The following is an 18,640-nucleotide window of genomic DNA, read 5'->3' on the forward strand; positions in this document are numbered from 1 at the left end:
GCTGCAGTTACAGGCAGTTTTTGGCTGTGTAGCACAGCCGGCATCTGCTACATATGATGTGAGCTTTACTACTGAGTTGGTTTCATACAGGCCTTAGAGACCTGGGACAAAACTACATCATGGGTTAAAGGGAACCTGTCATGTAAAATAACACTTAACCTGCAGATATGGGATATGGGGTAAATCTGCAAGTAATAGCATTGTGACACTGTGCGGTGCCTGCACTGAGAGCCCCGCTGCCAGGAGGAAATTAACTTTATGTCACCCAGCAGCCTCTCTCTGTCAGTCACAGGGGCGGCGCCTGCGCGGTTTCAATCACCGCTCTGTGTATAGTGAGCGGCAGCTGTAGAAAACCCAATATCCAAATGCCATTTTATGGGAATCTGAAGTTCTGTATTCTCATCCATTAGTCAGAATGAAAACGACCACCAAACAGCGTCTCCTGCCCTGGAGGACCCAACACTTCCATGATTTCCAGGTACAGCCCAGTGATTACAGAGAATCATGTGTAATACTTCATTTCTCCTTTGGAGGCGCTGTAGGGAAATGCAGCACCTGCTGCCGGGTACTCGCTTACTGCAGAAGGGATCAGTTTGGTCTTTATCCGCAGCACTTTGGGGTTTCACCTCTGACCCATATGGAGAAACCTTACATGAGACCGTACGACCCCATCAAGACTCAGGGGCGAAACCCACATTCACTACATGGACGACCGATGGAATAAAGACAAGAACAACGATGTAGAGGGTAAACGAAAGATTTTATTTATAGATGGGGTTATTATATGTTATAGTATCATGTATATGTGTAAATTATTCTTCTATCAGAATAATCCTATTTATGGGCCGCGTTGATCCAGAGGAAGGCGAAAACCCCCTGTGAGGAATAAGCCAATTGTCCTCATATCAGGGGGGAAAATTCCTTCCTGACCCCAAATATGGCGATCAGAATAAATCCCAGGATCAAGGGCTGAGACCGAAAATAAATTAATTTCTAAAAGATGTATTAAACTATTTATCTTTTCCTTATTTAAGTTCAGAGCTACGGTATATATTATACATTATCTGAAAATCTCCCTATACTTTAAAATGTTTTTATGTATTTATAATAAGCCATTAATCTGGGAATTACTTATATAACTGTCAGTTTATATCTATTTAAGGCCGTGTTGATCCAGAAGAAGGTGAAAAATTCCTTCCTGATCCCAAATATAACGATCGGGATGAATCCCAGGATCAAGGGCTCATAGCTAATGTGTGATACGTAAGTGTACATTTTTTATTTAAATATTTAATTATTTTCAATTTTTGGGCTAATTTATTTTTATATTTATTTTAACTAATTTTTCTTAAACCAAAAAATAAATTATTTTTTTTTATATTTTTTCATTATAAATATAAGAACCTACTTATTTCTTCTATTTTACTAAACCTATCTATGGGCCGTGTTGATCCAGAGGAAGGCGAAAACCCCACGTGAGAAATGGGCCAATTATTCTCATGACGGGGGAAAAATTCCTTCCTGACCCCAAATATGGCGATCAGATTAAATCCCAGGATCAAAGGCTCGTACCTCCCTGTGTGTAATGGAAGTGAGATTTTTAAAAAATATATTTACATTTTTTAATTGTTATATATTTAGACTAAAAATGTTTTTGGTTTGTGTAAAATAAACTATTTTTGAATTTTATTTTTTTTTACTTATTTTTTTGCACTACTTATGTGTGAATCTACTTATTGATATATTACTAAAACTATTTAAGGCCGTGTAGATCCAGAGGAAGGCGAAAACCCCCTATGAGGAATGGGCCAATTATCCTCATATTAGGGGGGAAAATTCCTTCCTGACCCCAAATATGGCGATCAGATTAAATCCCAGGATCAAGAGCCGAAATCTCTATCTACGTCCTATGTGTCTATGTGTGTGTGCCTATACCTGTAGTGTAGTGTAGGGTCTACACCTATCATGTACTGTGGATGTGACGGATGATGGGTGCAGTACTTACCCGGCCTGCGCTGAGGTAAGTTCAGGGATAATGGCCTATATTATACTATTGTTCCTGAACTCACCAGATGGAAACTTAGCACAGGCCGCTCCTGGGGCGCAGAAGACCTTCGGGCTGGAGGGATCTCAGATGCCAGCCATGGATTGGAGGAGGCCAAGTCAAGGGCCTGGTGCAGCGACACGATGGCAGTGGTCCGACATGAAGGTGTTAATGAGAGACATGATGTTCTAGGGCAGCCGAGGTGACAAACAGCAGCAGAGACGTGAGGTACGGGTCAGGAGGCAAGAAGTTCTGGGCAGTTGGCACGGGTTCATCCTGCAAGACATAAGGAGGAAGACATTTCAATAACTTCTATCTCCTGGATCTTCTGTTATCTTAGAGGAATGGTCATTATAATGAACCATTCCCCTATGTAGCATCAGATATAATGTACACATCTAATGATCGGTGTCCTGTGTGTACAGCGGTCACTCACCAGATGGTCGTGGATTCTTTCACAGCCCAGATATTCTCATCCACCTAAGAATGACAGAGACATAGTCTTTGACAGAAACAGTGGGAGAAGACAAAGATGGTCATAATGGCCCCAAGGTGAGAAGAACATTTGATGGGATTTATCCTCACAGAGGATGATCTTACCGGGCCCAGCTTGATGACACATAATTGAATCCGGCCACGGGGTTAAAGGCTTTCTTATCCTCCGGCCACTGCAGATGATGGTTCTCCAGAACTGGCCTGAATGGTATAAATGGCGGCTTTGCTCTCCTTTTCTCTAGATCCTCCCAGCCGATGTTGGTAAAGAATGGATGCTCTCTGATGTTCCCGCACACATCCAATCGTTTCTCAGGATTTTTGCACAGCAGCTTCTTGATAAGATCTTTGAAGTCAGCATCAAGCCAAGATGGAATTTCAGGCTCTCCTCTGGTTATCGCTGTGTAAGCCATTTTGCTGACAGAGCCGGTGTAAAATGGGGAGCATCCTGTTGCCATCTTGGACACCACAATCCCCAGGCTCCACCAATCCACTGCTGTGCCATATCCTTTTTTGAGAAGCACCTCAGGAGCCCAGGAAAGTTGGGGGCAATTTTTTGAGCATGTAGAGGGGACAGAGAGAAGGAGGAAAGTTGTGCTTACCGGTGGACGATGTTGTGTCCGTGGAGGAACTGGAGACCACATACAATCTCTGCTGTGTAGAATCTGATGGAGAGAACAGAGTGTAGTATCAATGTCATCGCTGATACCTCCTTCCCTCCTGGGCTACATGACCTGCCAGTCCTCTCCCAGCTACATCTCCACCTCTGCTTTTATTTTCACCCCTCTGCTTTTATTTTCACCCCTCTGCTCTCTTTTTTCGTATATCTTCCTCATACTCACCTTACGCTGTCGATGTTCAGGCAGCCGCACATGTCAATCAAAGCCTCGAGGCTGCCGCCGGACAGATACTCCGTGATGAAATACGCCAGCTTCCGAGACTGCTGTGCGGCATAGAGGTGACATAAGAATGGGCAGTCTCGGGCCGCCAGGAGTATCCGCCGCTCTCTCATAAGGATGTTTTCCTTCACCTTCTTTTTCTTGATCATTTTTACAGCCATAAAGATGTTTCGGCTGGGGACTGATGTCAGGACCACCTGAAGAAAGAAATAGGGAATGCTTAGAAAATGTGTATAAGATAAGATAAGATAAGATAAAATATACTTTATTTATCCCGGAGGAAATTGCGGTATGGGAGGTGAACAGCTGGTTTATCACTGCACAAGAAACGGGTGGGCTGAGTGGTGTGTGAGTCTGATGGTAATGGGGCGCCCCTGAGGGTTCTGTCGCCACAGGGGTACTGCATCTCTTTAATGAGGTGTGGTATCTCCTCTCCGAGGTAAGGATGGAGCACCTGTCAGGACCCCACCTCTGCATTCAACACTACACCTCTCCCACCTGTAGGGTTCTTATATGCACCAGGGTGCTGCCCCAGCCAGGATAAGAGGAGATGGGCGGAACCAAAGATAGGGGGAACCTAGTAGTGGGTGAGGGTGGAGGACACACCAGGAGGTTACACTTGCTAATACATATTTAATAAACGGCCATCTTAGGTTCAAGGTCTTTTGATTGAGATCTTCATCACTGAACTTGGCTTTCTGCTAGAACCTGCAGCTGTTGAAGATACACGGTCCTCGTACTCTGGCCTTGAGGCGAGGAGCGGGTTAGAGTTAACGACTGTCTCTACCCGGTCAAGGTCCCTACCTAAGAAGGCCTGGAGGGGAGCGGAGGAGTAAAGCTCCACAAGCAAAAGGATCCCAGGGAATTTGGACGGAGCGGTTTACGCCACCTGTACTCTTCATTCTGGCCTAGTCAGAGGGACTCCTGCTGCAAGAGGGGACCGGCCCCCGTTATCTGACTTTGTTACTTCACGTCCTAGTCAGAAAAGCTCCGGAGGCTTGGTGGATCCCACCGGGTAACAGACGGAGCGGAGTCGCCACCCGTACCCTTGTTCTGTGAGTAACCAGAGGGAGACCCAGCCTTACTACACGCACCACACACGAACAGGAGAGGACCTAGTGGGAGTTTCTAGGAACACTCTGGTGCTGGGGTTCCTGATTGATGCACCCGAACTACCCGGAGAGTGCCGAACCCCCTTTCCTGGTGGCCGCAGCGCGCCGTGAGGAGCAAGGAGAAGCCTTGCAGCTGACCATTGACAACATGAGTAAACCTTGGAAGACTGCATCCATTGCCTCCAGTCCTTTATTCTAGCGCGACACCACACCACAACATACAACCCACTACTACTCTCCTGATCCCTCTTCGCTGCCCTGAGGCCCTGCTCCGCCTGTGGGGAGTAGTACCATCTGCTGCTGCCACGACATCCCGCCTCAGAGGACTGCTGCAGCGCTGTTGGCAATCACCGGACACCACAGGTGGCGTAGTCGAGTACGTTTCCATCATCCCTCCTAGCCCGTATTTTTATGTGACAACCCTGGGCACGGAGCGGGCCTAGGTCACGACTGCATCCACCCTACACGGAGGCCCGGCTCCAGTAACCTGGACCTTAAAGCTGAGCAAAGCTAATCTATCGGCATAATGCACTATCTGCTCCATGAATGCTCTATGGAGAGGTCTTAAAGGGTATTCCATTATCACCATATGGGAACAAATAGGACAAACACTGGATGGCACTTTGAGCTGGCTGGAGTCAGTATTGGTCTTATATCAATGTGCAACTGATTTAAAGTTTACTGAAACATAGAGGGAAATGTATATATTGTATCCTGATAGGAGCATATATGTGTGGCGCCCCATAGGTACTGCATCTCACCCAGAGGTGTGGTATCCCACTCTCAGGTAAGGATGGAGAACTGCCCGGGACCCACACACTTGCATCCATTACACTCCACTTCAGAGGGAAGGGCGAGATTGCTCCTAAGGGAGAGCACAGTCCCTGGTCTCTAGCTGGAGGGTGGAACCATGTAGTGGGTGTGGGTGGAAGAAGTAGTTTAGGGGAGCACTTCAGTAGGTGTATAAAAAGGGGAGCCATCTTGAGAGAGTGTGGTCAGTCTGAGAGAGAGATAGTTGGGAGCAGGAGCTCTGGAGGAATTCTGCTCAGGAGGAGAGGAGGAAGGAGCGTGCCTAGTCTGGGAGGCCCAGGAGAACAGACTGAGAGAGAGGATGGGAGCAGAGGGAAGGCTCCAAGAGGAACAGAGGGGATCCCAGGGGCACGGGAAGTGCGGATGCCACCCGTGCGCCCGAATTTACCAGGAAGTGGAGGGATCAGGCCGCAGAGGGGACCGGCCCCTAACTAGTGAAGAACTACAAATCTCAGCTAGAAACCAGAGGCTGCTGTACTTGCAAGGTGCAGCTGCCAACCACCACAAATACATCGCCGAAAAGGTGGTCACAGAAGGTCCAGGGGACTGCAGGTCGCCCGACAAGATCCGAGGCTACCGGCTTGGGGCACTGATTGTGAGGCGCAGGGCAGGAGGGTGAGAGCCAGCGCAGGAAGACGACCAAGGAAGGCACATAGAATGGGGTCCCGTTTAAGTACTCCTGAAAAAAGAAGGCACATAGAACGGGGTCCCGTTTAAGTACTCCTGAAAAAGGAAGGCACATAGAACGGGGTCCCGTTTTAGTACTTCGTTTAAGTACTCCTGAAAGAGGGATTGCTGAACCCCTTCCTTGGTGAACGCAGGGCGACGTGGGTGGTTATAAGTTGGCAGTTGTAACCAGGAGCAGCGTGATAACTGAGTAAAATCTGAAGACAGCACCCCACTGTGTCCTTGAATAACCATCACCAGCCCTGCACTACACAGCACCAGCAACATCTACCTCATAAAATCACTATATCCTGCCCTGGAGCATAGCTCTACCTGTGGAGAGCTGAACCAACTCTGCTGCATCACCATTAGCTCCAAGGGATCTGCACCGCAGCGGCGGCTCCATATAGCCGCATACCACAGGTTGCGTCATGAACATTAAACTATAAAAACTATAATCGCCTTTTATTGACCGGCCTGGGTCACGGATCGGGTCACTGCCACTGTGACATCCCCTGCACCGACCGGCCCGGCACCGTGCACCCCACGGCCCAGGGGGCGCGTCATATGGACCAGGGCATGGACGGAAATAAACCTTGTCCCCCCAACTCCCCACAGATGTGATCCCAGAGATCAGCTCTTCAATGAATCAGAATACCCATTTATAGAATAGATGAGCTAATATGTGAAATAATCATGGGCTCAGGGGAGCGTCTGGATGTTTTTTCAGTCATCCCATAGAAGAGCACTTCAATGAATATATATCTACAGAACAGGGCCAACCCCAGGTTTTCATGGGCACCGGGTGAAAAAGTCTAAGTGGGCCCCTTTAACACATACCACCATTCATGATGCACAGATACGGTAGAGAAATATAGGTATAGTACAATGCCAAAGATTTCACTTACATGAGTGATATCTATTGTAAATTCTACATAACTCAGAAACCGGCGAATCCTCGCAACGCACAGTGCAGACTGGACAGTATAGAACTCCATACAGTATTATAGGCACCACATAGTCCTTCATACAGTATTATGGAACCAACATAGTCCTCCATACAGTATTATGGCCACCACATAGTCCTCCATACAGAATAATGGGACCCACGTAGTCCTCCATACAGTATTATAGGCACCACATAGTCCTCCATACAGTATAATGGCCCCACATAGTCCTCCATACAGTATTATGGGCACCACATAGTCCTCCATACAGAATAATGGGCCCCACGTAGCCCTCATACAGTATTATAGGCACCACATAGTCCTCCATACAGTATAATAGCCCCACATAGTCCTCCATACAGTATTATGGGCACCACATAGTCCTCCATACAGTATTATGGGCACCACATAGTCCTGCATACAGAATGATGGGCCCCATATAATGCTCCATACAGAATAATGGGTACCATATATTGCTCCATACAGTATGGGCCCAATATAATACTCCATATAGAATGGGCACCATGTAATGCTCCATACATAATGGGCCCCATATTTTGCTCCATACATAAAAAAAATCAAATACTCACCTCTCCTCACTGGCCGCTGCTCTGCTTCGGACTCCTCAGTGTTAGCATCTTCTGGGTCTGAGCACTTCTCAGTACAGAGGGTGCTTCTGTAGTGACGTCATCGCTCCCTCTGTCCTATGACAATGTGGCGCCCCTGAGGGTTCGACTGCCACAGGGATACTGCACTTCTTTAATGGAGTGTAGTGTTCCTCCTCTGAGGTAAGAACAGTGTGATGGTCAGGACCCCACCTCCACATCCAACACCACGCTTCTCCCACCAGAGGGGGCTAGAATGCACTAGGTGCTTCCCTCTTGGGTACTCGGGAGACTGGGGAACCAAGAGATAGGGGAACCATTTAGTGGGTGAGGGTGGAAGACTCACATTTTAGTGACAATAATTCATATTTAATACACAGCCATCTTGGTTATTTGTCGTCATCTTTTGGCAGTCTGTCCTTTGCAATGGTTCTTTGACTGTCCTCTACTGTGATCTCCCACCCTGAGCGTGGATCCTGTGTGGACCTGCAGCTGATGGAGACACAGCTCTCGTACCTTGGCCTTGTGTCGAGGGGCAGGTTGCAGATAATGTATGTCTCAACCCGGTCAAGGACCATGACCAAGAAGGCCCGGAGGTTAAGAGTGTAGCTCCACCGCAAATGGATCCCAGGGAGGATGCAGACGGAGCGGTGTACGCCACCTGTCCTCGCTATGCTGATCTATTCAGAGGGATTCCGGCTGCAAGAGGGGTACCGACACCCGACCTTGCTACTCCACGTCCTGGTCGGGAAAGCCCGGTAGGCCCTGAGGATCCCACCAGGTAATGGAAAGAGCGAAGCTGCCACCCGTACCCTGTTTCTGAGAGGAGTTCAGAGGGAGACCTGGCCTATCTACACACGCAGACAGGAATGGACCCAGTCTGAAGTCTAGGAACACTCTGGTGTGGGGTCCTGATTAAACACTTGTATTACTCGGAGGTGGTTGGACCCTCGTTCCTGGTGACCGCAGAACTCCGCGAGGAGCAGGGAGAAGCATTGCAGCTGTACTCTTCAACATGAGTAAAAACCCTGGAAGTTAACCCCTATGGCCTCCGGACTCTTTATTCTGCACTACTCCGCACTACACGGCACAAGAACTCCTAGACTACTACCCCCTCCATCCTGTCTCTCTGCCCTGAGGCCCTGCTCCACCTGTGGGGAGTAGTAACAACGACGGCTGCCGTAACATCCCGCCTCAGAGGACTGCAGCAGCGCTGGTGGCCTTCACCAGGTGCCACAGGTGGCGTAGTGGAGATCAGCCACTCAACCCGGATAAGCCCGTACCATCCCTTTTTAATGTGACGGCCCTGGGCACGGAGCGGGTCCGGGCCACGGCTGCACCCCATCTACAACATAGGATCCTGCTCCAAGTCCCCCATCTCCCAGGGTAGGGCTTTCGTGAGGCGTCACAACATCACAGAGTCAGAAGACGCCGAAGACACCGGAGCTGTGGTGGAACAGGGAGAGGTAAGTATTGCAAGTGCCGGGGCCCTGAGCAAGCGGGGGGGCCCCTCTCACAGGCTCTGGCACCAAACTCTGCTTACTCACAGGCAGGAGCGGGCTGGGCCTGGGGGAAGAGGGGCAAATGCCCCCCGGCCCGTTCCCCAGCAGAGGCTTTGAGCCGTCGGCTGCCAAGAAGACAGCAGCCAGCACTTTAATTGTATATAAGTGCTGGTCCGGCCATCCCTGTATTGCCGGCTGTGTGACCCTATCTCTTGAACTCACTAGCACGCCGGCCTGCTGGTTCTTCACCGGAGAGAGGTCAGCAGGGGCCAGGGCAGGAGGTCAGGGCTGGATCCTGAGTGTCTTGTGTCAGCGATGCTCTGAGGTCTCATGAGTTATTACTGCAGCTTCATCAGGTCGCGCTGTCTGTAGCCAGATCTGCAGGAAAGTCCCAGAGCCACTGCAGACTGTATATATACTCCAACACTGACTGCTCCTGAGCCTGGATCCAGGACATCATACATTATATATACTGCTATACATGATAATATGTGATGTTCTGTAGCCAGGTCCAGGTGTAATCAGTAAGGGTGTATTCACACTGCGTTCTGGCGCTCGTTCATTGGTCCCGCTGGGGCCTACTTCCGAATCCCCAGCAAAACGTGATTCGGGCGTATGCGCCGACGGGGCTTTTGACTATAATGGTGGCGACAGAAGAGCGAACATGTGCTCTGACAAGGGTCATTTTTGGACATGTGCCTCTACTGGAGACGGACACTCAGAAGCACGTGTTACTGTCTGCCTCCAGTAGGCGTACGAGCCCAAAAATGATGCACGGTGGGGATGTGGGAGGGGGGAGGTTCAGTCATAAGCCCCAAAGGAAACAGCAAACTTGTGCCAGAACACAGTGTGAATGCACCCCACATATAACGCTGTGTATGTGTGCACATAATTTAGGACATCAGTACATATATTAGCATACTAGATGGTGGCACGATTCTAACGCATCGGGTACTCTAGAACATGTATGTGGCCGACCAGGCGCAATCAGAGCAGTGTTCACATTTGGCACCAAAATCGCTGATTGGTCGTGGCCCCGGCCGCGACCAATCAGCAGAGCGGTGTTTAAATATGGCGCCAATATCGCTGATTGGTCGCGACCGCGACCAATCAGCAGAGCGGTGTTTAAACTTGGCGCCAATCCGCAGAGCGGTGTTTAAATTTGGCGCCAATCAGCAGAGCGGTGTTTAGATTTGACGCCGGCTGCGAACAATCAGCGAACCGTATTACTGAGGACCAGGCAGCGGCACCGTCCCTCCCTTCACACTTGCCGTCGGGAGATTAGCGGGCCAAGCTTCTGATCTCCCGACGGTAGCCGCATGGGGGTCAGCGGCGCTGCAGGTCGGGGTACTTACGCTGCTAGCAGCCGTGAGATGAGCTGCTGTATATTATACTATGTGTACAGACATCTGATGGTATATACAGGATAGTATGTGACTGCTGTATATTATACTATGAGTACAGACATCTGATGGTATATACAGGATAGTATGTGACTGCTGTATATTATACTATGTGTACAGACATCTGATGGTATATACAGGATAATATGTGACTGCTGTATATTATACTATGTGTACAGACATCTGATGGTATATACAGGATAATATGTGACTGCTGTATATTATACCATGTGTACAGACATCGGATGATATATACAGGATAGTATGTGACTGCTGTATATTATACTATGAGTACAGACATCAGATGGTATATACAGGATAGTATGTGACTGCTGTATATTATACTATGTGTACAGACATCTGATGGTATATACAGGATAATATGTGACTACTGTATATTATACTATGTGTACAGACATCTGATGGTATATACAGGATAGTATGTGACTGCTGTATATTATACTATGTGTACAGACATCAGATGGTATATACAGGATAATATGTGACTGCTGTGTATTATACTATGTGTACAGACATCTGATGGTATATACAGGATAGTATGTGACTGCTGTATATTATACTATGAGTACAGACATCTGATGGTATATACAGGATAGTATGTGACTGCTGTATATTATACTATGTGTACAGACATCAGATGGTATATACAGGATAGTATGTGACTGCTGTTTATTATACTATCAGATGTCTGTACTCATAGTATAATATACAGCAGTCACATATTATCCTGTATATACCATCAGATGTCTGTACACATAGTATAATATACAGCAGTCACATATTATCCTGTATATACCATCAGATGTCAGTACACATGGTATAATATACAGCAGTCACATACTATCCTGTATATACCATCAGATGTCTGTACACATAGTATAATACACAGCAGTCACATACTATCCTGTATATACCATCAGATGTCTGTACACATAGTATAATATACAGCAGTCACATATTATTCTGTATATACCATCAGATGTCAGTACACATGGTATAATATACAGCAGTCACATACTATCCTGTATATACCATCAGATGTCTGTACACATAGTATAATATACAGCAGTCACATACTATCCTGTATATACCATCAGATGTCTGTACACATAGTATAATATACAGCAGTCACATATTATCCTGTATATACCATCAGATGTCTGTACACATAGTATAATATACAGCAGTCACATACTATCCGGTATATACCATCAGATGTCAGTACACATGGTATAATATACAGCAGTCACATACTTTCCTGTATATGCCATCAGATGTCTGTACACATAGTATAATATACAGCAGTCACATATTATCCTGTATATACCATCAGATGTCTGTACATAGTATAATATACAGCAGTCACATACTATCCTGTATATACCATCAGATGTCTGTACACATAGTATAATATACAGCAGTCACATACTATCCTGTATATACCATCAGATGTCTGTACATAGTATAATATACAGCAGTCACATACTATCCTGTATATACCATCAGATGTCTGTACACATAGTATAATATACAGCAGTCACATACTATCCTGTATATACCATCAGATGTCTGTACACATAGTATAATATACAGCAGTCACATACTATCCTGTATATACCATCAGATGTCTGTACATAGTATAATATACAGCAGTCACATACTATCCTGTATATACCATCAGATGTCTGTACACATAGTATAATATACAGCAGTCACATACTATCCTGTATATACCATCAGATGTCTGTACACATAGTATAATATACAGCAGACACATACTATCCTGTATATACCATCAGATGTCTGTACACATAGTATAATATACAGCAGTCACATATTATCCTGTATATACCATCAGATGTCTGTACACATAGTATAATATACAGCAGTCACATACTATCCTGTATATACCATCAGATGTCTGTACACATAGTATAATATACAGCAGTCACATACTATTCTGTATATACCATCAGATGTCTGTACACATAGTATAATATACAGCAGTCACATATTATCCTGTATAGGTGGACGGTTTTGTCTATTTTACAATAGAGGCAAGAATATATTAATCCTTTCCTCATAGATTGTAAGCTTGCGAGCAGGGTCCTCTCTTCTCCTGGTATCTGTTGATTTATGTGATCATCGTTATTCTGTAATGTCTTTTATTTTCTGAACAAGTCCCCTCTAAAATGTAAAGTGCTGCGGAATATGTTGGTGCTATAAAATAAAAAATATTATTATTATATTATTAATCAATTCTGAAGACATGATGCAATTTACCAGCTGCATACTTTTGTTTCTAACACACTTTTCAGAGCTCATCTTCCTGTAGTCCCTCTGTCACTGCAGATTGCTGAATCGTGATAGAGCGCTGTGCACACAGTGTCACGATTCCTTCGTATTTCCAGTGTAGTGATCGCAAGTATGTGTTTGCATAGTTATGGTCGCATGCCGATTAGTCTCAGACACCTCTCTGAGCAGCTCACTGATAGAAGTGGATGAGAATCTAGTCGGCATTTGACCACAACTATCCCATCATTTCTCCGGCTTTATGTTTTTAAAGTCTTGTACCTTCTGCTCCCTTTATGAAATAGCCATAGGTAAATACAAAAAAGATGGGCCGCTGCTCATGAGCCGCTGCTGTGTGCTTGCCCCCTAGGCCAAAATTTGCCATCCAGCCCCACAGGTCTCACAGTGTGCCAGTGTCCTGACGGTGAGTGTGCTCCCCCGCTTCCTCAGGGCCCTGGCGCTTTCCCGGGTGTGCCGGCTGGTGATGCCGACCCTGCTGCAGAAGACAACGGATGGAGATAACATGGCAAGTATAGGTGATAAAGAAAAATATATAAAAACTTACTTGGCCAAAACTGCCCCTACCCAAGATATCATGGATGGTAAAATTGCTGATGTTAAGCCTGGGGTAGGGGCTGGATGTTCCGGGGTCCCTGCTGCATCCAGGTGTTGGCTGTTCATCCTCCAATCCATTGCCTTTGGCCTCTCTCCTCTTCTTTGTGATATTCTTGAATCCAGAAGTATCACTGTCCTCTTCTCTCGTCCTCTTGTCTTCTCTCTGCTTCTCGCTTTCTCTGTGTCCAGTAGACGCCATTTGCAGTAATATCTTCCAGTCTGTAGACTTCCGTCCGATCTCTTCAGCCGACAGTTGAAAGTAAACGGCAGTTGGTCGTGTGCAGGCAGCGGCTCATGGCCCGCTCTGCCCGATACACTGATGTGGGCATCATGGGGGACAGTTTAGGGTCCAGAGGAACGGCACAGAACTTCATGGCGGCTTCTAGTGCTGTTTTTTTTTTTATTTCATAATACATTCTTTTTATTCACATTATACAGACAGATAATAATAAGTCAAAAATACATTAAAAAACCTAACATACTATAAAATACCAGCTCTTCCCATTACCAATGTAATTCTAGGGTTTCCATATATTTAAAAAAATCATTACTTTTATCTTCATGTTATAATACTATTTCTCATATATCATGGTTACTAGGGATGATATTTTTAAAATATTTAGAAACCCATGTATCATTTCCATTACACTTCACAAATACTTGGTACTTTGTGTTGTTGTATCACATAAAATCCCAATAAAATACATTTAAGTTTGTGGATGTAACATGGAAAAATATGGAAAAGTTCACAGGGTATGAATACTTTATCAAAGCCATTTTCTGCAATTTAATAATTGTTTTCATTCCATATTTCCTCTGTTACATTGAGTCTTTTCTACTTATTGAGTATTTTGTACTATCCTTGTATGTTTCCTGGGAACCCCTGCTCTTATTTGGAGTATGGGGGGGGTTGTCCTTTCCGTCCATGACTTGGGACATGGATTGGTCATTTTGCACACGTTGATGTGTTTTTTAGATTTTTGTGATCTGTGGATTTGTTCTGCTTTTCTCTTGATAGCGTTGACAATAAAGATATCCTATTATATATTTGGATGTCCGATCCTTTGTTTTTCTTGTTGAGAATATTGTAACTGTGCATTTTTGGCTGCCACTCTGGTCTTTATTTAGGTTGCACCCTCCCAAGAACCAACAAAAATACAACCAATTAACTTAAAGTGAATGTGTCACTGGGTTTTAGCTGCCCCATCTGAGAGCAGCATGATGTAGGGGCTGAGACCCTGATTCCAGTGATATATCACTTAATGGGCTGCTTGCTGCAGTTTTTATGAAATCACAGTTTTCCCTGCAGCAGATCTAGCTGATCTAAAAATGCAGAGCTCTGTATAACCCTGCCCATATCACTGATTGGCACATTTATGTGTACACTGTGCATAGGCAGAAAGCTGCCAATCAGTGGTGGGGGGGGCGAGGTTATATAGAGCTCATGAATATGGAGGACTACCTGGCAGCAGGATTAGTAGTCGTCTAGTGATAATTTCCTGTTGAAAAAACAGTGATTTTATCAAAACTATGGCAAGCAGCCCAATAAGTGACACATCACTGCAATCAGAGTCTCTACATTATGCTGCTCTCAGATTCAGTAACAAAAACCTGGTGACAGATTCCCTTTAACCTATTAATAAAAAAAGACTAGACAAGGTTAGTTTGGATAAAGAATAGGTTACTTAAAACATAAATTAATAAGTCAATAAATATTAAAAACCATGGAATAAATTAATCAGTCAGTAATCAAATAAATAATCAACTGTGACTATCAAAAATGGACCTAGTCCTCCCAGCCTTAGCCAACTGATAGGCATCGCAACAAAAAGAGGGTGAGTGGCCAACGCTGGTGACTTGCTGTGCACGGACTACCCCGGACTTTGGTGAAACTGGGCCTTTTATGCAGAAATATTCCCGCACTAGCATTAGTTCTCCCATCAGGATAAAGATGCATCTTCCTGCGCAAACAACAGAATCTTCTAGAACTTGCTGGTAGAGGATCACAGCTGAGACAACAGTGACTCTGAAATGATAAGTACCATTGCCGAAAAGAGTAGGAGGAGAAAGAAGAACGGAAAGGGGAGCACAAATACAGCCAAAGTATAGCCAAAATTCTTACCTCCAGAACAAATATTATACTGGGCCTGTAAAACTATGTGTTCCCCCCGCTAACCTCTCTGGGGGCCCTGCCTTGACATTAGTGTCTTACCAGACATTGCTCCTTATCTGAATAATCTGTTCACACTATATTTTTGCCTATTTGACACTACAGACAAAGGACCACCTATTACCAGGTCCTAGAGGGTCCTGTCCCAACTTCTACTACCTCATCTGAAAGAATCCACTTAATGAGTTGGATTTATACTACTTAAGAAGTTGTCCACTACTTTTACATTGATGCCGTATCCTACAAAACTAGTGGACAACCCCTTTAAATATAAGGACTTCTATATGTGCCTTTTTAATGGACATTAACCCCTTTATGACATAGGGCATATTAGTACGTATCTGTGCCCTGGGACTTATGGACCAGATACGTATTAATACGCCCTGGAGAATTCGCCCGTACACAGGCTGTGCGGGCGCGATCGCCCCCGGGTGACAGCTGATTGTCACAGCTGACACCCGGGGCTATGTGCAGGGAGCGGTCCCGGTCCAGCTCTGAGGTGGCTACGATAGAGGAGAGCATGGCTTCTTTATCCTCATCTCAGTTGCCTCTGGAACCATGTCTTACCCTGCTTCAACATCTGACCTAGTGAATAATATTGGCCTCACTATGTGTACACCTGATATGCCCAAACCAATCCATCACAGCTGTGCCAGGTGCTGTCTAATCCTAGTGTACATGGTATGAGCTGATCAGTCTACTGATTGGCTGCAGCAGTCACATGTGGTACGGTCATGACGCAGTGGCATACTGCTAAGAGCAGATAAACGTATGGCTGCTATGAGGCCCATGAATCTGAGGGATCTTGGGTAATCATACTGTTTGTGGACCATCATACTATTTGGAGGGCTAGGTGGGGGCCATCATACTATTTGGAGGGCTATGTGGGGACCATCATACTATTTGGAGGGCTATGTGGGGACCATCATACTATTTGGAGGGCTATATGGGGGCCGACATACTATTTGGAGGGCTATGTGGGGGCGGTCATACTATCTGGTTGGCTATGTGGGGGCAGTCATACTATTTGAAGGCCATCATGCTATTTGGAATGCTATGTAGAGGCCATCATACAATTTGGAGGACCATCCGTCTCATTTCAGCGACTTTTTGATTATCAATCTACATCATGTGTTGGATTATATATATCTTACTCTAATGGTCTCTTTATTACTAATCTATATCATGTGTTGGATCGGTCCTAGAGTACTTTGTCTTTTTGCCCACCACTAATGTATCTGCGCCATTATGGTTTATATGTAAGTCATTTTTTTAACTTTGGATAATAATAAACTTTGTATTTTTAATATTACTATGTTCTTGTACGTCATTCTCTTTATATGAATCATTATTTGAGACGTTGAACAGACTCTGTTTTTCTGATATGTGACCTATATTGTCAAATTACTTTGCCTCATAAAGACTACAAGGTAGACAGACACGGGGGAAAGTAGCTTAGCTTTAGCCGACTTCGTAGAGATAACGCCAGGCGTCCTCCTACCACCACAGAGGAAGTTAGCAGTGTGAGAGCTGCAAGCATTCACAAGGAAACGTGACTATCACCGGCCCCTCCCTGCTGCAAAGTGAAACTATTTAAACACCCAGGCCAGGGTGTCAATTAGCTGGTGGGAGGTAGCCGATGGGTCTTAGAGGGAAACAGCTAAGAAAGTGTCTGTATTGCCAAACGAAGAGATCTTCTGCAACCAACTGCAGGGCAACTGTCTGTTACATTTGACATACCCATGACACTAGCGCCACCTATTGTAAGTATTAATTTCAAAAGTCAATATCGATTCTTTAAAGGGTATTGTCACATGACTTAGGATAAAAAGGCCAAACCTGAAACTCCATTTTCAGGACACGTGTTTAAGGATGTTTTGTCCCTCATCAGTGCAAGACAGGAGAGAACTTGCTTGTATGGGTGAGTGACCTCTGACAGGGGATCCAAGGGATACATTTTCTCTTTGTGGAGAAGTTACCTACTTTGCTAAGTTAGCTACTTGGCAACCCCTTTTGAATTCCTATGTTTACCCTCAGTTAAAATAACAAAACTTATACTTACCACCGGCGCCGTTCCTACGGTGTCCCTTCCAGTGCTCCCTGCGATCCCTTTGGCCAATCAGCGGTGGCTTCACTTTCCTCTGCTATGGATAGAATTGACATCCAGGGGAAGTGAAAGAGCAGCAGCAACTCTCACTTACTCCGAATGTCTTGATTTGTATGAAGGAGGGAAAAGTGAAGCAGTGCTGATTGGCTGCAGGGATTGCGTGATATAACAATGTCACACAAGCCCCGGGAGAGCCAGTGCCTACACCGCTGGAACAGCGGCGGCACTGGAAGTGAGTGTTATTATTTTACTGGGAGACACATAGGGATTGAGAAGAGGTTGTCCGAGTAGTGGACAACCCCTTTAAATTCCCAGTGGAGATCTGCATGTGACTTATATTTTTTGATTGCAGCAGTAAATCCCTTTAAGAAGATTATGATTTTACACTGTAAGTTTTCTAATAATTCAGAATGATTCCTAAAATATCTTATGTCCTAGGCGCTGGGTACTATCCATCTGCTGAGCCTTTGTGCTATGACCTAGGACAGTGCTGGTGAACCTATGGCACGCGTGCCAGAGAGGGCACGCAGAGCCCGCCCTAAAGGGCACGAGCGCCATTGCCTCAGCACTAGGACCGGGCCTGGCGGGTAATTACTTGGAGCCCCCCGACTTCAGCTAGATGTGCGTTCTCTGACACACATCTAGCTGAAGTGTATTGCAGTGCACGAACTTGCCAAACCCGTGCGCGGCCATACACTCTGCCAGCAGGCGGCGTCAGCGTACAAGCGACTGGGCGCATGGCAGTGACGTCATGCGCCCCGTGTATAGGATGCTGAAATCAGCTGCCGGCTACAGGAGAGGACGCGGCGTGGGAGAGGAAGGAAGGTGAGTAGGAGAGTTTATTATGTTTGTCTGTTTTTACTATGCGATGAGCAGCTGCGCAAATACAAGGATGGGGGAGCATATTCATGGGTGGGCATGTACCAGGATGAAGGATGGGAGACGACAACATATC

This window comes from Phyllobates terribilis, unplaced genomic scaffold, assembly GCF_046119375.1.
Source record: "Phyllobates terribilis strain yellow unplaced genomic scaffold, ASM4611937v1 Scaffold_488__1_contigs__length_1352022, whole genome shotgun sequence".
NCBI classification, from domain to species: domain Eukaryota; kingdom Metazoa; phylum Chordata; class Amphibia; order Anura; family Dendrobatidae; genus Phyllobates; species Phyllobates terribilis.